This window comes from Schistocerca cancellata, chromosome 7 (genome assembly GCF_023864275.1).
Source record: "Schistocerca cancellata isolate TAMUIC-IGC-003103 chromosome 7, iqSchCanc2.1, whole genome shotgun sequence".
In the NCBI taxonomy this organism is placed as follows: domain Eukaryota; kingdom Metazoa; phylum Arthropoda; class Insecta; order Orthoptera; family Acrididae; genus Schistocerca; species Schistocerca cancellata.
The window spans coordinates 588,496,493-588,514,762 of record NC_064632.1 but is presented as its reverse complement, the minus strand read 5'-3'; the positions used below and the strand labels follow the sequence as shown (position 1 = coordinate 588,514,762).

Genomic DNA, 18,270 nt, shown 5'->3' with positions numbered 1-18,270 from the left:
AGTGTCAGGAAGTCATTTCTGAAAGTGTTTGTATGGAGCGTAGCCATGTATGGAAGTGAAACATGGACGATAACTAGTTTGGACAAGAAGAGAATAGAAGCTTTCAAAATGTGGTGCTACAGAAGAATGCTGAAGATTAGATGGGTAGATCATATAACTAATGAGGAGGTATTGAATAGGATTGAGGAGAAGAGAAGTTTGTGGCACAACTTGACTAGAAGAAGGGATCGGTTGGCAGGACATGTTCTGAGGCATCAAGGGATCACCAATTTAGTATTGGAGGGCAGAGTGGATGGTAAAAATCATAGAGGGAGACCAAGAGATGAATACACTAAACAGATTCAGAAGGATGTAGGTTGCAGTAGGTACTGGGAGATGAAGAAGCTTGCACAGGATAGAGTAGCATGGAGAGTTGCATCAAACCAGGCTCAGGACTGAAGACCACAACAACAACAACAACAACAACAACTAGATGTGCATTCTGTTAGTAAAAGCATGAATGGCCTTTCAGACTATGATGCACTAATTTCAACACTAAAAGGGTTTTGTACTCAAACCAATGTCATATGTAATTACAAACTATGTAGGAAAGTTAATCCAACAGCAATAGAGTTCTGTAAACCTTGTCAGGGAATAATAGTGGCATGATGTTTATAGTGCCAATAACATAGTTGATAAATACAGTGCTTTCCTTAACACATTTCTCATGCTCTTGGAGAGTTGCTTTCCATTAGAATGTTCTAAACAGGGTACTAGCAGTAATAGGCAGCCTGGGTGGCTGACTAGTGGGATAAGGATATCTTATAGAACAAAGCGGGAATTATATCAAAATGTCAGCAGTAGTCATAACCAAGCTACAGTAGCCCATGACAAACAGTGTTATAAGGTGCTTAAAAATGTTGTTAGGAAGGCAAGGAGTATGTGGTATGCAAATAGAACAGCTAATTGACAAGATAAAATTAAAACCATGTGGTCAGGAGTCAAGGAAGTGTTTCATCAGCAGCACAGGGTCGATGATATAAAGGCAGTTTGCAGTAAAAATATTTCTTTTACTGATAAATCAGATGTATGTACAGTATTTAACAATCATTTTCTGAGCATTGCTGCTGAATTAAATAAAAATTTAGTTTCTACAGGGAATCATATAACTGTCTTGGCAAATGCTTTTCCGAGATTGATTGTCTGAAATACTCCTCTGTGATACAGACAAGAGGGAGATGGAGTGAATAATTAAATCACTGAAGACTAAAGACTCCCATGGTTATGATGGAGTGTCTAGCAGAATATTTAAGTACTGTGCTGCACATGTTAGCCCTGTATTTAGCCATATTTGTAATTTTTCCTTTAGGAATGGTCAGTTTCCTGAACGATTTAAGTACTCGGTAGTAAAGCCGCTTTATAAAAAGGGAGAAAGGGATAATGTAGATAATTTTAGACCTATTTCAATGCCATCAGTGTTTGCAAAAGTTATTGGAAAGGCTGTTGTGTAAGGATAATTGATCATTTTATATCACACAATTTGCTATCAAATGTACAGTTCGGCTTTAGAAGTTGTTTAACAACTGAAAATGCTATATTCTCTTTTCTCTGTGAGGTACTGGATGGGCGAAACAAAGCATTTTGAATGCTTGGCATATTTTTTGATTTAACTAAGGCATTTGATTGTGTTGATCACAAAATATTGCTCCAGAAGTTGGACCATTACGGAATAGGGGGAGTGGCTCACAATTGGTTCACCTCTTACTTTAGCAACAGGCAGCAAAAGGTCATTGTTAACAATGTTGATAATGGTTGAGATGAGTCTGAGTGGGGTACAGTCAAGTGGTGGGGGGGGGGGGGGGGGAGGAGTAGTGAGTCGTGAGTCTTTGGGCCACTCCTGTTCCTTATTTATATAAATGATATGCCCTCTAGTATTATGGGCAACTCTAAAACATTTCTGTTTTTGCTGATGACACTGGCTTGGTAGTGAAGGATGTTGTGTGAAACATGGGCTCAGTTTCAAATAGTGCAGTACATAAGTTCATGGCTTGTAGAAAATAAACTAACACTAAATCACAGTAAGACTCAGTTTTCACAGTTTCTAACACGCAATTCAACAAAACCCTTTTGTTTTAATTTCACAAAACGGGCATATGATTAGTGAAACTGAACAGTTAACATTTCTAGGTGTTCAGATAGATAGTAAGCTGTTGTGGAAAGCCCACGTTCAGGATCTTGTTCAAAGACTTAGTGAATACTGTCATTTTTACTATTCGAACGGTATTAGAAGTGAGTGATCGTTCAACATGAAAATTAGTCTACATTGCTTATTTTCATTTGCTTATGTTGTATGGTATATTTTGGGGAAACTCTTCCCATTCTAAAAGGATATTTTTGACTCGGAAATGGGCAGTTTGGGCAATAAGTGGTGTAAGTTCCCAAACCTCTTGTTGACCCCCGTTCACGAGTCTGGGTATTTTGACACTGGCCTCTCAATATATATATATTCTTTGCTGTCATTTCTTGTTAACAATATTAGCTTATGCCCAAGAACAAGCAGCTTTCACTCAGTTAATACTCAGCAGAAATCAAATTTGCATTTGGATCGGATTTCCTTAACTCTTGTGAAAAAAGATGTGCATTATACTGCTGCGTCCATTTTTAATAAGCTACCACTCGAATTCAAAAATCTTAGCAGTAATCCACGCACTTCCAAATTGAAACTGAAGAGTTTCCTCATGGGTCACTACTTGTGTTCTGTTGAGGAGTTCCTTGAAAAATTAAGCTGATTCTTATTGTATTGTTGATTGTGTTTACTTAAACTTATGGACTGAATTTTTTTCAGGTAAATAACATTTAGTTTTATCTGTTATTATCTTTGTGTTGTAATTTCTTGTACTGACGCATTCCATGACCTCGGAGATTTGCTCCTCATTTGGTCCTACAGAGCTTGACGTGTAAAAAAAAAAAAAAAAAAAAAAAAAAAAGTATAAATAAGGTCATGTGTCCCTGCTAGATCATTCCACATTGGTGTCATCAATCCTTTGTAACTTAAATTTCTTTGGATACTGGAACAAGTCGTGTGTGATGCTAGAATTTTGTATGTTACAAATATGAAGCTGGGTTCACGTCATGACAAAGGGACAACCTCTATTTAAAAAAGTGAACATTAACAGGAGCTACTTTCTGACAGGACGTATTAAGTTGAAAGCAGAAGTCACGACTAGCAACAAAAAAACATGTTTGTCCAAAATTTTAACTGTTTTCAAAAGAAAATAGAACTTTTGAGTGTTTTTGTGTTCGCCAAGGTATGGGGGGACAGAGCACAACTGCGAAACATCATGTGAGAGGTGTAGCATGGTAGTATGTGTATATTCCCAGAAAAATGTGTTAAGTGCTTAGGAGACCATTCTGCATGGAACTAAAAAAATTCCCAGTCTTCATACAGGAGAGTAAAATATGTATATAACACATGCCCCATGTTGGTATAAAGACGCGGGTCAACTCGACCTCACACTTTCAAAACAGCTTTTGCCGCAGCACTGAAATCTAATTCCTAGCTTTTGTGTTATCACTGATGCAAAGTCTAATGTTTCAAGAATGACAAATATCTATCAAAACCCACAAAATCTGCAAAGGCTGTATCATTAGTGGCATCCAATTTGTCATTTCCCCCAAGAAAAAGTGAGAAAAATACGCAAATGTGATAGAAAGAAAGAGAGACACACATCCTTTTCTACGCACGACATTAGACATTCCATGTTGATGATTCTGTACTTGATGTTGAAGCAATGATGACTGAACGTACCTTGCTTCAAGCTTCTTTCCCACTTGTGATGGAGGAATGAAGGAGGGAGGGGGAGCGGAACAGAAATCGTTAACTTTCTTCCTCATACATGTGAATATAAATGACTTCAGAACATGCAGAGCAGCTATACCTTCACTAAGAACTTCAGTGTGTCTCTAAATGACTCGGTTTAAACCTTCCCAAGCATCTACACAATGGGGCTACAAACTTCACAGGGAAGGTCGTCCTGGTGGAGACAGGGTGAATGGTGCAGAGCTAGCACAGGTGGCTTATCCACAAAATTACAGCACTTCAAACTGATGCTGCTACTGTCCTCTCTCATTATACATACCAATATGCTTGCCATACTCATTGCCAAATGATACCATTGACAGTGAGCTTGGGGACCAAAGCCCAAACCACCATTTATCCTTTGAGGAGATTCCTGTGAACACAGCGAGCTATGAGGCTCTTGTAAAACATGCCCCAAGAATCAGGTAGTTGAAGCTGCCTGCTACCCTGAATGACATATTTCTTTTGATCACAGGGAAGATACAAATTCAGCTAAACACCATTCCTTGTTTTCAGCCACTGACTTTGCTTTATGCTCACCAACCATCACAAAAACAGTTTGATTGGAAATATTTAAAGACTTGCACAGCAGAGATGATTACTCAGACCAGCTGTTCTGCCAAAAAAGAGGAATATCTGAAATCAAAAAACCTAAATGGATCTTTCATAGGCAAACTGGACTCCTTACAGCCAACAGACTGTATTTGACCAGCAAAACGTGCAATCTCCAGAACTGACTAGAATGTATAACCATCCATAGAGCCATCAAGGCATCCAAACACCTTAGAAGAGACCGTGTCTCTCGTGGAATGAGAGATGTCATTCTGCAAAAAGTGTTAGGCGGGCAGCCCTGATGGTTACATAGTAGGCCATCTACAAAATAACTGGAGAACCTAAAGAAGCCATGAATAAGTTCCAGAATACCATTATCCACTGCACCTCAACCATAGAAGTGTTGTTAGTTAGTAAGGATGATGTCATGCAAAAGTAGGGCTGTTCACTTGACAACCATACTCAAAAATGGGGTGCTCACTAAGGCACTGCAACAGATATCCCATTTAAATGGCATGATACTTCCACAATATATCATTGAAGAATCAAAGCTCAAATTTTCGTGCAGATGGGAAATAAATGTGGAACAACAAACTCCATATTGACATTGTAAACATTCAGATACGCAACCAACCAGCCTCTTTGTGGGAACTTCATGCTACATTAGCTGCCTCTCAAACCACCACATAAGGATAAGATTCATTATAGCAGGCTGAAACAGCTATGTTTTGGTATCCAAGAAAATCATCCTCCATTTTTTTAAAATGTAATCTGAGGGACAACACAATGGATAAGTGAGAGAAACTGACATAACTGTCTTAGTTGGGGAAAAGATTGCTTACATCCAACAGTGCAGCCTCAGAAGGATCCTAGAGCACTTGGTTAATAATCATAGAATCAAAGTTTTTGAAAGAAAAACAAAAAGACTATACTAGCCACAATTTTGGTAAACATTTTTGGAAAGCAGTGATCAATTAATTGTTATATTTTGACTAAAGTTCAGTCTTGATCACTCATGTATGTTTTAATGATATAGGTAACCGGTTTCGGTTCTTTCTACAGAACCATCATCAGACCCATGGCTCCCTTAGGATGGTAGGCGGAGCTCTCCTCGCTGCAACGCAGTTGACTGCGTTGCAGCGAGGAGAGCTGCGCCTACCATCCTAAGGGAGCCATGGGTCTGATGATGGTTCTGTAGAAAGAACCGAAACCGGTTACCTATATCATTAAAACATACATGAGTGATCAAGACTGAACTTTAGTCAAAATATAACTATACTAGCCACTTAAAATGTAGATTTAGGAAGCATTGATCAGCTCTATACAATTAGTACTCCTGCAAGTGGATGTTCAAGATTCATTTCAGGGCACCTTCACTCACAGTATAACACTAGATATGGAGGCACTACATTGTACTTCAGTTGCATGAATGGTGCTTATGTGGTTGCCTGCCCTATTTAGAGGTGTCTTTTATTAAAAACTGTCATTTTAGAAATGAATGGGAATAAGATTTGTCTTAAACTTCCCTATGGGCAACATTTTGTGTACAGTCAAAAGTCAAATGCAGCATTCCCTTTTGTGGGAAGACTTTTCATTTCTTTAATGCTCTAGTCTCACAATTACAGCTTTACACTTCATTTGCTACATAAGAAGCTAGAGGAATGGAGAAGGAACAGGGTTTTGCTTTTCAACCAAAAACTTTTCTTGGTAATTTTTGTTATATGGGCATTAGGCCATGCTCTTGGGGGTGTTAGACCACAGCCTACAATGTCAATATGATAAAAATGATTAAGGATGCAAACATCAGCTGTGAATGTGTGCATTGTGTAATCAGTGTGTTTTGTTTTACTCATTATCCTATTTCAAACTTGACCATACGTATTAACAACACACATTGTCAACTTTAAACAGTCATTGAGACTCCTCGGTCATAAAGTTAATAAGAACTTACATGATTGAATCACCTGAAGCTAAGGGTGTTCAGAAGTATATGAACAATAAGAACTGCAGGAACAGATTGTACCTCTTGCAATCTTTCTGGTGTTTCATATGATTATATTCACCTTATGGCAGGATTGTGTGTGTATAAATTTCAGTCTGGCACAGTGCACGTAAGATCAGACTGTTAATCCAAAGAGGTATTGGATTATATCAGCTTTTCAACCAAGTATTTTTGTTCTATTACTTCTTGCACCTTTCACCTCTGGCAGTGAATTGTATATGTGAAAAATGCCAAGCTGGACTCCATGTCAAAGGGTACGTTCCTCTGCAACTGGCTTAATCAATTTACAAGTCAAAGGAAGATGATGGCATAGCATTGCCAGTAGGATCAAACCTAATAAAATATGGTGTTTGCATCAACTGTCAGGTCAAGCCACTGCTTTAACAAATTTATTGAACAATACAGTCTCCCTTCCATAAACTACCAGTGCCAGGAGGGCTCCATGTGAGTGAGTAGAGCTTACAGCATCATCTCCGTACCCAATCTGCAGAGGCATGGAAGCAGCTTAGTCATTATGTGGCAGTTATGAACCATGGACCTTGCCATTGGTGGGGAGGCTTTCGTGCCTCAGCGATACAGATGGCCATACCGTAGGTGCAACCACAATGGAGGGGTATCTGTTGAGAGGCCAGACAAACGTGTGGTTCCTGAACAGGGGCAGCAGCCTTTTCAGTAGTTGCAGGGGCAACAGTCTGGATGATTGACTGATCTGGCCTTCTAACACTAACCAAAACGGCCTTGCTGTGCTGGTACTGCAAACGGCTGAAAGCAAGGGGAAACTACAGCCGTAATTTTTCCCGAGGGCATGCAGCATGATGGCGTCCTCTTGGGTAAAATATTGTTGTTGTTGTTGTCTTCAGTCCTGAGACTGGTTTGATGCAGCTCTCCATGCTACTCTATCCTGTGCAAGCTTCTTCATCTCCCAGTACCTACTGCAACCTACATCCTTCTGAATCTGCTTAGTGTATTCATCTCTTGGTCTCCCCCTATGATTTTTACCCTCCACACTGCCCTCCAATGCTAAATTGGTGATCCCTTGATGCCTCAGAACATGTCCTACCAACCAATCCCTTCTTCTGGTCAAGTTGTGCCACAAACTTCTCTTCTCCCCAATCCTATTCAATACTTCCTCATTAGTTATGTGATCTACCCATCTAATCTTCAGCATTCTTCTGTAGCACCACATTTCAAAAGCTTCTATTCTCTTCTTGTCCAAACTATTTACCGTCCATGTTTCACTTCCATACATGGCTACACTCCATACAAATACTTTCAGAAATGACTTCCTGACACTTAAATCTATACTCGATGTTAACAAATTTCTCTTCTTCAGAAACGCTTTCCTTGCCATTGCCAGTCTACATTTTATATCCTCTCTACTTCGTCCATCATCAGTTATTTTGCTCCCCAAATAGCAAAACTCCTTTACTACTTTAAGTGTCTCATTTCCTAATCTAATACCCTCAGCATCACCCGACTTAATTCGACTACATTCCATTATCCTCGTTTTGCTTTTGTTGATGTTCATCCTATATCCTCCCTTCAAGACACCATCCATTCCGTTCAACTGCTCTTCCAAGTCCTTTGCTGTCTCTGACAGAATTACAATGTCATCGGCGAACCACAAAGTTTTTATTTCTTCTCCATGGATTTTAATACCTACTCCACATTTTTCTTTTGTTTCCTTTACTGCTTGCTCAATATAGAGATTGAATAACATCGGGGAGAGGCTACAACCCTGTCTTACTCCCTTCCCAACCACTGCTTCCCTTTCATGTCCCTCAACTCTTATAACTGCCATCTGGTTTCTGTACAAGTTGTAAATAGCCTTTCGCTCCCTGTATTTTACCCCTGCCACCTTTAGAATTTGAAAGAGAGTATTCCACTCAACATTATCAAAAGCTTTCTCTAAGTCTACAAATGCTATAAACGTAGGTTTGCTTTTCCTTAATCTTTCTTCTAAGATAAGTCGTAAGGTAAATATTCCGGAGGTAAAATAGTCCCCCATTCGGATCTCCGGGCGGGGACACTCAAGAGGACGTCGTTATCAGGAGAAAGAAAACTGGCGTTCTACGGATCGGAGCATGGAATGTCAGATCCCTTAATCGGGCAGGTAGGTTAGAAAATTTAAAAAGGGAAATGGATAGGTTGAAGTTAGATATATTGGGAATTAGTGAAGTTTGGTGGCAGGAGGAACAAGACTTTTGGTCATGTGAATACAGGGTCATAAATACAAAATCAAATAGGGGTAATGCAGGAGTAGGTTTAATAATGAATAGGAAAATAGGAATGCGGGTAAGCTACTACAAACAGCATAGTGAACACATTATTGTGGCCAAGATAGATACGAAGCCCACACCTACTACAGTAGTACAAGTTTATATGCCAACTATCTCTGCAGATGACAAAGAAATTGAAGAAATGTATGATGAAATAAAAGAAATTATCAGATAGTGAAGGGTGACGAAAATTTAATAGTCATGGGTGACTGGAATTAGTGTAGGAAAAGGGAGAGAAGGAAACGTAGTAGGTGAATATGGATTGGGGCTAAGAAATGAAAGAGGAAGCCGCCTGGTAGAATTTTGCACAGAGCACAATTTCATCATAGGTAACACTTGGTTTAAGAATCATGAAAGAAGGTTGTATACATGGAAGAACCCTGGAGATACGAAAAGGTATCAGATAGATTATATAATGCTAAGACAGAGATTTAGGAACGAGGTTTTAAATTTTAAGACATTTCCAGGGGCAGATGTGGACTCTGACCACAATCTATTGGTTATGACCTGTAGATTAAAACTGAAGAAACTGCAAAAAGGTGGCAATTTAAGGAGATGGGACCTGGATAAACTGACTAAACCAGAGGTTGTACAGAGTTTCAGGGAGAGCATAAGGGAACAATTGACAGGAATGGGGGAAAGAAATACAGTAGAAGAAGAATGGGTAGCTCTGAGGGATGAAGTAGTGAAGGCAGCAGATCAAGTAGGTAAAAAGACAAGGGCTAGTAGAAATCCTTGGGTAACAGAAGAAATATTGAATTTAATTGATGAAAGGAGAAAACATAAAAACACAGTAAATGAAGCAGGCAAAAGGGAATACAAACGTCTCAAAAATGAGATTGACAGGAAGTGCAAAATGGCTAAGCAGGGATGGCTAGAGGACAAATGTAAGGATGTAGAGGCTTATCTCACTAGGGGTAAGATAGATACTGCCTACAGGAAAATTAGAGACCTTTGGAGAGACGAGAAACACTTGTATGAATATCAAGAGCTCAGATGGAAACGCAGTTCTAAGCAAAGAAGGGAATGCAGAAAGGTGGAAGGAGTATATAGAGGGTCTATACAAGGGCGATGTACTTGAGGACAATATTCTGGAAATGGAAGAGGATGTAGAAGAAGATGAAATGGGAGATATGATGCTGCATGAAGAGTTTGACAGAGCACTGAAAGACCTGAGTCGAAACAAGGCCCCGGGAGTAGACAACATTCCATTGGAACTACTGACGGCCTTGGCAGAGCAAGTCCTGACAAAACTCTACCATCTGGTGAGCAAGATGTATGAGACGGGCGAAATATCTTCAGACTTCAAGAAGAATATAATAATTCCAATCCCAAAGAAAGCAGGTGTTGACAGATGTGAAAATTACCGAACTGTCAGTTTAATAAGTCACAGCTGCAAAATACTAATGCCTATTCTTTACAGACAAATGGAAAAACTGGTAGTAGACGACCTCGGTGAAGATCAGTTTGGATTCCGCAGAAATGTTGGAACACGTGAGGCAATATTGATCCTACGACTTATCTTAGAAGAAAGATTAAGGAAAGACAAACCTACATTTCTAGCATTTGTAGACTTAGAGAAAGCTTTTGACAATGTTGACTAGAATACTCCCTTTCAAATTCTAAAGGTGGCAGGGGTAAAATACAGGGAGCGAAAGGCTGTTTACAATTTGTACAGAAACCAGATGGCAGTTATAAGAGTCGAGGGACATGAAAGGGAAGCAGTGGTTGGGAAGGGAGTGAGACAAGGTTGTAGCCTATCCCCGATGTTATTCAATCTGTATATTGAGCAAGCAGTAAAGGAAACAGAAGAAAAATTCGGAGTCGGTATTAAAATCCATGGAGAAGAAATAAAAACTTTGAGGTCCGCCGATGACATTGTAATTCTGTCAGAGACAGCGAAGGACTTGGAAGAGCAGTTGAACGGAATGGATGGTGTCTTGAAGGGAGGATATAAGATGAACATCAACAAAAGCAAAACGAGGATAACGGAATGTAGTCGAATTAAGTCGGGTGATGCTGAGGGTATTAGATTAGGAAATGAGACACTTAAAGTAGTAAAGGAGTTTTGCTGTTTGGGGAGCAAAATAACTGACGATGGTCGAAGTAGAGAGGATATAAAATGTAGACTGGCAATGGCAAGGAAAGTGTTTCTGAAAAAGAGAAATTTGTTAACATGGAGTATAGATTTAAGTGTCAGGAAGTCATTTCTGAAAGTATTTGTATGGAGTGTAGCCATGTATGGAAGTGAAACATGGACGGTAAATAGTTTGGACAAGAAGAGAATAGAAGCTTTCGAAATGTGGTGCTACAGAAGAATGCTGAAGATTAGATGGGTAGATCACATAACTAATGAGGAAGTATTGAATAGAATTGGGGAAAAGAGGAGTTTGTGGCACAACTTGACCAGAAGAAGGGATCAGTTGGTAGGACATGTTCTGAGGCATCAAGGGATCACCAATTTAGCATTGGAGGGCAGCGTGGAGGGTAAAAATCATAGGGGGAGACCAAGAGATGAATACACTAAGCAGATTCAGAAGGATGTAGGTTGCAGTAGGTACTGGGAGATGAAGAAGCTTGCACAGGATAGAGTAGCATGGAGAGCTGCATCAGACCAGTCTCAGGACTGAAGACCACAACAACATACTTTTGGTGCAGTAGCTATGCAGTATCAGAGCAGTCTATAGTAAGCTGTAGTTATTAATGAGCACAACCACTTGGAACCCAGGTGGAGTGGCATTTGACTGAACTGAGGTTGAGGGACATGAATGACTTGACACAGTTATTGCCCTTACAACATTGTGACCTGTATATGAATACAAAGTATACCAGAAAACCAGGCATGAGCACACTTACTAGGTACAATGGTGTCTGGTGATTTAGGATTTAATGGTCTCACAATATAGAATCCACAATGGCTCCAGATGCTGTGGATAAGACTCTTAGCATTAAAATAACACCTCCCATTACTGGATCAGCATCCTCTGAAAGCCAGCAGTGGTCTATGATGTGTCAAGGCTGTTGTTTTTCAGTCTGGAGCATCTTGTGTATGTTCAGATTTCAGAGCAATAAGTGAGCTAATCACTCTTAACACACAATATCCCCATATTGCAAGTACTTACTAACCAGCTTCACATTGTAGTTCTTTGTTACTCATCAGATTGACTGCATGTCCATAAGTACTACTAGAAAATCGAGCTTGCATAACATTGCAGTATGTCGTGCCTGTAGACTGATCTTTGGGTTATTAAGTGGAAAATGCAAAGATACGCCTTCAAATGAAATGGAGGTTGAGGAAGAGGGCCTGTTTCAAACTACTGTAAATACTGGCATTAGCAAGCTGATAAACTGCTAAAGAAGACACCACATCTCAGGCAGTGTGTTTGTGAGAATGAGGGCTATTCATAAAGAATCCCTATTTTCATGTAGTGTGAGAAATAGTGGGTGGAAGAGTCACTACACTGACTGTCACAATAGGCCAGTATGTTTTAGAGCTTGATAATGAGGTGGTAACATCGTTCATTCATTCATTCATTGAAGATCCTACCAAGTGTGATACCCATTCTGTAATATGGTTTGTAGTGGCATTAAATCTGAAAACTGCTACCATTCATCACAAAAATTTGTGCTGTAGACAGACGAAATGTGATAACTGATAGTGTTGTCAGTGATTATGTTGATGACGAAGGTGAACATCTGTCGACAGCTTGCAAACTAGCATGTGCAGTAAATTGATGAAAAATCCCATAAAACGGATGACTACTTCTGTGGACTTTCTTTCCATTATGATGTGGAAGGGAGATCCTACTGAAAAGAATGATGACAAGTGATAAGATGTGGGTTTCCTGTGGTAAGGCAGACATGAAACACCAGTCAGTAGTGGGGAGATTATACTGCCTCTCACAACAAACCATAAAAAGTATGCCAAGCTTTTTCACCCAGTATGATTAGGCAGGTTGTATATGACCCAGGAAACCTGGGAAAAATCTGGGAATTTTTTCATCTGGGAAAAAACGGGGAATGTTTTGGAATTCCGTGAATTTTTCATTGTTTTACATTCCAATTAAATTTTTGTAATTTTGACTGCTAAGAATTGATTCTCTAGCAAAGAATGTTACTGTAGCCTGTTACTGGAGAATAATACTGCAGCAATAAAATATAAACGAGAGGAAAAAAAATAAAACTTTAGTGGCAAAAATGTGTCAAAGGCTGTAGGGCGATGGCTGTGTGGTACTTCGTAACAATAAACTGCTTTCTATGAGCGTGACATCACAACTGTTTACATTAGGTTTGTTTGACCAGTTGCCAGCGACCTCATGCGCATGCACAGTTGACTCGCAGTACCTTCTCCCGCTTCCTGCTACTTGAAATGTGGCTGTTAGCTGTATCGGCATTAGCAACAAGCAGCCAGATGCAAATGATAAAAATTTCTCGCGCGCTCTAGCTGCCAGATTCGTGCATGTGGAGAGTTGTCAGAGTTGTAGTGGAGAGCGGGTTAGTCTCCACATGACCGGTGTTTGCGTTAAGTGATTTCGCTGCTTCTCTTCATTTACAGCTTCCACGTCAAATGAAAACAAAATGGATTTCAGTGGTCGGGAGCTATCAAGTGAATTAAAATACATTCACATAATTATGGAGGGCAAAAATATATTATTAGTTTCAGTTTTCTGATTTTTATTTTATTTCCAAGTTATTAGCAGTCGAGCATTAATTGCCTTGCAGAACAATGAAGTTATTTTTGCAAGTTTGTCAAAGAAATTTGGCTTTATTAATCTTTCCACTGAGGCAATCATTTTATTTGAAACGAAGTGTATTGGCTAGTTCCAACCGTTCACTGAATTTAAAGTGCATGTTTTCGTCTTCTGTCATGTACGACATTATGCCATAATGAAGAACCAAAAATGACATCGTACTGTACTGGTCCCCCCATGAACCATGGACCTTGCCGTTGGTGGGGAGGCTTGCGTGCCTCAGTGATACAGATAGCCGTACCGTAGGTACAACCACAACGGAGGGGTATCTGTTGAGAGGCCAGACAAACGTGTGGTTCCTGAACAGGGGCAGCAGCCTTTTCAGTAGTTGCAGGGGCAACAGTCTGGTTGATTGACTGATCTGGCCTTGTAATAATAACCAAAACGGCCTTGCTGTGCTGGTACTGTGAACGGCTGAAAGCAAGCGGAAACTACAGCCGTAATTTTTCCCGAGGGCATGCAGCTTTACTGTATGATTAAATGATGATGGCGTCCTCTTGGGTAAAATATTCCGGAGGTAAAATAGTCCCCCATTCGGATCTCCGGGCGGGGACTACTCAAGAGGACGTCGTTACCAGGAGAAAGAAAACTGGCGTTCTACGGATCGGAGCGTGGAATGTCAGATCCCTTAATCGGGCAGGTAGGTTAGAAAATTTAAAAAGGGAAATGGATAGGTTAAAGTTAGATATAGTGGGAATTAGTGAAGTTCGGTGGCAGGAGGAACAAGACTTCTGGTCAGGTGACTACAGTGTTATAAACACAAAGTCAAATAGGGGTAATGCAGGAGTAGGTTTGATAATGAATAGGAAAATAGGAATGCGGGTAAGCTACTACAAACAGCATAGTGAACGCATTATTGTGGCCAAGATAGATACGAAGCCCACACCTACTACAGTAGTACAAGTTTATATGCCAACTATCTCTGCAGATGACGAAGAAATTGAAGAAATGTATGATGATATAAAAGAAATTATTCAGATAGTGAAGGGAGACGAAAATTTAATAGTCATGGGTGACTGGAATTAGTGTAGGAAAAGGGAGAGAAGGAAATGTAGTAGGTGAATATGGATTGGGGCTAAGAAATGAAAGAGGAAGCCGCCTGGTAGAATTTTGCACAGAGCACAACTTAATTATAGCGAACACTTGGTTTAAGAATCATGATAGAAGGTTGTATACATGGAAGAACCCTGGAGATACTAAAAGGTATCAGATGGATTATATAATGGTAAGACAGAGATTTAGGAACCAGGTTTTAAATTGTAAGACATTTCCAGGGGCAGATGTGGACTCTGACCACAATCTATTGGTTATGACCAGTAGATTAAAACTGAAGAAACTGCAAAAAGGTGGGAATTTAAGGAGATGTGACCTGGATAAACTGAAAGAACCAGAGGTTGTACAGAGTTTCAGGGAGAGCATAAGGGAACAATTGACAGGAATGGGGGAAAGAAATACAGTAGAAGAAGAATGGGTAGCTTTGAGGGATGAAGTAGTGAAGGCAGCAGAGGACCAAGTAGGTAAAAATACGAGGGCTAGTAGAAATTCTTGGGTAACAGAAGATATATTGAATTTAATTGATGAAAGGAGAAAATATAAAAATGCAGTAAATGAAGCAGGCAAAAAGGAATACAAACGTCTCAAAAATGAGATTGACAGGAAGTGCAAAATGGCTAAGCAGGGATGGCTAGAGGACAAATGTAAGGATGTAGAGGCTTATCTCACTAGGGGTAAGATAGATACTGCCTACAGGAAAATTAAAGAGACTTTTGGAGATAAGAGAACCACTTGTATGAACATCAAGAGCTCAGATGGAAACCCAGTTCTAAACAAAGAAGGGAAAGCAGAAAGGTGGAAGGAGTATATAGAGGGTCTATACAAGGGCGATGTACTTGAGGACAATATTATGGAAATGGAAGAGGATGTAGATGAAGATGAAATGGGAGATACGATACTGCGTGAAGAGTTTGACAGAGCACTGAAAGACCTAAGTCGAAACAAGGCCCCCGGAGTAGACAACATTCCATTGGAACTACTGACGGTCTTGGGAGAGCCAGTCCTGAAAAAACTCTACCATCTGGTGAGCAAGATGTATGAAACAAGCGAAATACCCTCAAACTTCAAGAAGAATATAATAATTCCAATCCCAAAGAAAGCAGGTGTTGACAGATGTGAAAATTACCGAACAATCAGTTTAATAAGCCACAGTTGCAAAATACTAACACGAATTCTTTACAGACGAATGGAAAAACTAGTAGAAGTCGACCTCGGGGAAGATCAGTTTGGATTCCGTAGAAATACTGGAACACGTGAGGCAATACTGACCTTATGACTTATCTTAGAAGCTAGATTAATAAAAGGCAAACCTACGTTTCTATCATTTGTAGACTTAGAGAAAGCTTTTGACAATGTTGACTGGAATACTCTCTTTCAAATTCTAAAGGTGGCAGGGGTAAAATACAGGGAGCGAAAGGCTATTTACAATTTGTACAGAAACCAGATGGGAGTTATAAGAGTTGAGGGACATGAAAGGGAAGCAGTGGTTGGGAAGGGAGTAAGACAGGGTTGTAGCCTCTCCCCGATGTTATTCAATCTGTATATTGAGCAAGCAGTAAAGGAAACAAAAGAAAAATTCGGAGTCGGTATTAAAATCCATGGAGAAGAAATAAAAACTTTGAGTTTCGCTGATGACATTGTAATTCTGTCGGAGACAGCAAAGGACTTGGAAGAGCAGTTGAATGGAATGGATGGTGTTTTGAAGGGAGGATATAAGATGAACATCAACAAAAGCAAAATGAGGATAATGGAATGTAGTCGAATTAAGTCGGGTGATGCTGAGGGAATTAGATTAGGAAATGAGACACTTAAAGTAGTAAAGGAGTTTTGCTATTTGGGGAGCAAAATAACTGATGATGGACGAAGTAGAGAGGATATAAAATGTAGACTGGCAATGGCAAGGAAAGCGTTTCTGAAGAAGAGAAATTTGTTAACATCGAGTATAAATTTAAGTGTCAGGAAGTCACTTCTGAAAGTATTTGTATGAAGTGTAGCCATGTATGGAAGTGAAACATGGACGGTAAATAGTTTGGACAAGAAGAGAATAGAAGCTTTCGAAATGTGGTGCTACAGAAGAATGCTGAAGATTAGATGGGTAGGACACATAACTAATGAGGAAGTATTGAATAGGATTGGGGAGAAGAGAAGTTGGTGGCACAACTTGACCAGAAGAAGGGATCGGTTGGTAGGACATGTTCTGAGGCATCAAGGGATCACCAATTTAGTATTGGAGGGCAGCGTGGAGGGTAAAAATCATAGGGGGAGACCAAGAGATGAATACACTAAGCAGATTCAGAAGGATGTTGGTTGCAGTAGGTACTGGGAGATGAAGAAGCTTGCACAGGATAGAGTAGCATGGAGAGCTGCATCAAACCAGTCTCAGGTCTGAAGACCACAACACAACTGTACTGGTGCTCCAAGAAAATTTACATTGCAAAAACCACACTGAAAAGCTTAATGTCAAATTGGAACTACTTCACTGGGAATCGGGAAATACCAATGTGCACTTCAAGCTGAATTATGCATTTTATTATGGTTTACAAAATTCCAGTGCTTTTGGAGTATCCTCTGATGTCCTGTTTCTTTTACGGCGTAATGTAAGCTCTCTTAGTGCTTTATACATATGGACATGTGGGCTTCCTAAACCACTGCAGCTGTGCATGCGCAATAGTGCCCGTTTCCTGGCGTTCTCTGGCAACTGTTAAATCGAACCTATTTCTAACTTCTCCGGATAGTATTGTAAACGGTGGTTCGAAAAGTGTTACTTTCAAAGTAAATTTCTTTTTACGCAAGATGAGTTACGTGTGAGAAACTGGGATGAATTTCTTAAATCGCAGAGCATTTAAAACTGAACACTTTGATGACCAGCCACTTACAAGAATTTCGAGCTCAGAAGACCAAACATTTATGTCATTACTTTAAATGTTCGGGCTCATTTGTGTGATGTATCTTAAAGTATAACACATGCAAAAAAAGATCAATATTACATGTGAAAGCTTAGCTATTCTTGTAGCTATACTATGTATATTAATGTAAATCGTTAACTTTTCCTCTTTGTGTGTTCGCACTATTACTCGCACAAACGAAGTTGACGCCTGTCGAGCTGGCTTATGGGAGTGACTGTAAATGTTGCTCCCATCAGTCAGCGCGCTGAGTGTCAACTTTGTTCACACGAGTAGTATGTAACAGTGATCTTGTTATTGGCTGACTATAGCACGTGTCCTATGCTCTGAATATCTGCTGTCATCAGCTGGCGAGATCACGTGGCATGAGATACGACTGTCTTACATACAAAAGGACATCCCACTCTCAATTTAAACACTCGAGAAACTAATGCGCTGTGTGTGGTGCAATTCGAATTTATACTTTTGTAACACGAAAATATGCAGTGTATATGTTGCTGCACATCAAAGGTCTTTCCAAAACTTCTTGTGGGTTTTTTTTTTTTTTCTTTTTTTTCTTTTTCGAAAGTCATTCAATGGTACTGTCACTTAGCACAGAAAAAGTGTATTTTCGCTTGCGGAAAAAGCGTATTTTTTAAACGGGATATTCGGGACCAGTTGGGGATTTTTTTTTTTCCTTGTCCACGTATACACCCTGTTATGGCTACCATTTATTGGAACATTGTTCTACATTTAATCAGTTACGAAGCCTATTTCAACAAAGTATAACAACTGAGAAGAGCCATTCAAATCGAGCAACAAATTCTTGGTTATAGGTGTCATGTTTCTGCACAATAATGCTCAGCTGCCTGTTGCCAGGCACACACACTAACTGTTCAGTTAGTTCAGATAG

General features: G+C 39.8%; 1 protein-coding gene across 1 annotated transcript in view; it reads left to right on the top strand.

Annotated features, from left to right (window-relative positions):
• Positions 1–18,270, top strand: part of LOC126092000 (medium-chain acyl-CoA ligase ACSF2, mitochondrial-like) — a 100,658-nt gene that overhangs the window by 23,135 nt on the left and 59,253 nt on the right. The window lies entirely within an intron of this gene.